Source organism: Sinocyclocheilus rhinocerous, unplaced genomic scaffold (assembly GCF_001515625.1).
Source record: "Sinocyclocheilus rhinocerous isolate Xijiao unplaced genomic scaffold, SAMN03320098_v1.1 scaffold2639, whole genome shotgun sequence".
NCBI classification, from domain to species: Eukaryota; Metazoa; Chordata; class Actinopteri; order Cypriniformes; family Cyprinidae; genus Sinocyclocheilus; species Sinocyclocheilus rhinocerous.
In genome coordinates, this window is record NW_015644415.1 from 267,583 (window position 1) to 269,589 (window position 2,007).

Sequence of the window (2,007 nt, forward strand, 5' to 3'; positions counted from 1 at the left end):
TAACATTTTATTTTGTCATTAATTCTTTTGTATTTTTATCATTTTGTATTGTCTTAAGTTGTTAAAAATGTTATTTTTCTTAATAAAAGCTGTATGTATGGATTGCCATTTTGTTGTCTATTAGACGTATATATGTAGTCGTTTAATAGCGTTCTAATTGATGACTAGTCTATTCTTGGGCTATGATTAGACGTCTATTAGATTTTCACTGACAGCCCAAATTTAGCCTAGTTTTAGCCTAGACGTCTAGGCTATATTTAGACGTCTAATAGACGTCTTTTAAACGCAAAATTGCTTGCTGGGATTTGTCATGAAAACAAATTCCTCGTATGTGAAAACATACCTGGCAATAAAGTTCATTCTGATTCTGATTCTGATAAACGTATCCATTTCGCTGCAAGAGCAGTGCGCTTCCACAGAGAGCCCGCCCACACACGCTTCTGATTGGCTGTGATATCTTCTGATTGGCTGTGATATTTGATGTCGCGTCGCGTCGTGTCTGGTGTGGACACCCAAATTGCTTGTCGCTGGAATCTTGTCGCGTCGCGTGTAGTTAGGACACGGTGTTTGGATGTCAAGGAAATCTGTTTTTAAAACACTTGCGCCTAGCCCTTGGAAATGTAATATGTGTATTCATGTTCCTTTCATAATATATACGCTTAACAAATGTATTAGACCACCACCACCCAATGTTTGTGCCACAGATTTATTGATTTATGTTGAGTCTAAAATGCCCAGAGGTTTAACAATCAAGACAAAGGTAATAAAATGCTTTCCTCAAGTCTTGAGTATCAAAAAGTTTTCTTAAGGTTACACAATTTGTCCTGAACAAAATGTGCCTTTTCATAAAATGGTCATACATATATGTAGGCTATATATATATATTTGGAGAGAAAAAAATACTGACCTTGTATATATAGCCTAGTATATTTGATTTTGCACAAGATGTTATACACCAGATTTAGATCTAGAAGAGGCTCTTCTGTGGTCTTCTGCTTGCATAATAATAAAAAAAATAACTGTTCATTCAGCAGAGGGCAGTGTTAACCTGCGCTTACAGTCATACATTTCCTTTGAATCACAGTTTCTCACCCATATACATCATTTGTTTTTTGTAAAATGAGCTCTGTAGGATGCATACGTGTCAACCAAAAAAGAAAAGAAAAGAAAACCCACAGGTAAAGAAACCATAAAATGAGCATATTCTTAAAACATAATTTGTCAAAGATCGTATGGTTATTATTTCTACACTAATAAGACACTCTCATTATGTGCTAAAGCTTTATTACACATACTGTCAACAATATAAAATAATATTTAAACATTTTCCCAGCATAACACCACAAAGACATTACCTAAAACCACAGGTGCAGAAAAGTAGAGCGGGCTGATTTTGTGCCAGTGACCACCTACATAAGAAAAACAGGACTTCCAACATTAGCATATAAATAGTGACAATTTTTTCGTTCCTCCTCCAAGTAGATTATCCAATGTCATTTACAGCATAAGAAAAAACACTGATTACTGTGGTTGCGATTCAGTTCTTAAACCTATTTGTTGCGTTGATGTGCACGAGGAAAACATTTAATGGAAACGCTTTCAAGTTGATTTTCAAGCAGGAGGTTAACTGGACTGGGTTTTTGGAGGAAAGATGAAATCAACATGGACACAAAACGCAGCTGAAGAGGCTTTCAGAGAGCAACATGGCCATGATTACACTTTTTGATCACCAAAATCAGAAAGCAACACAGAAATATACAAGTATCCATTCTTCTCAATGGGCAAATTGCTCTTGATAGCATTCTTGGAGAGGGTTGAAGCAAGCTAAAGCTGAAATAACCAGCACTGCCATCCATGTTTCCCACTATGCTTTGAAGCAGAGGCAGCAATTGAGCAGCGAGTGCTATAACTTTGGGAAATCATAGGATCATTTGTTGGTGAGAGCTGATTTACCATGTAAGATGCATTGGAGCTTTTCTAGCCAATGTTTGCATGCTATATAAAAAC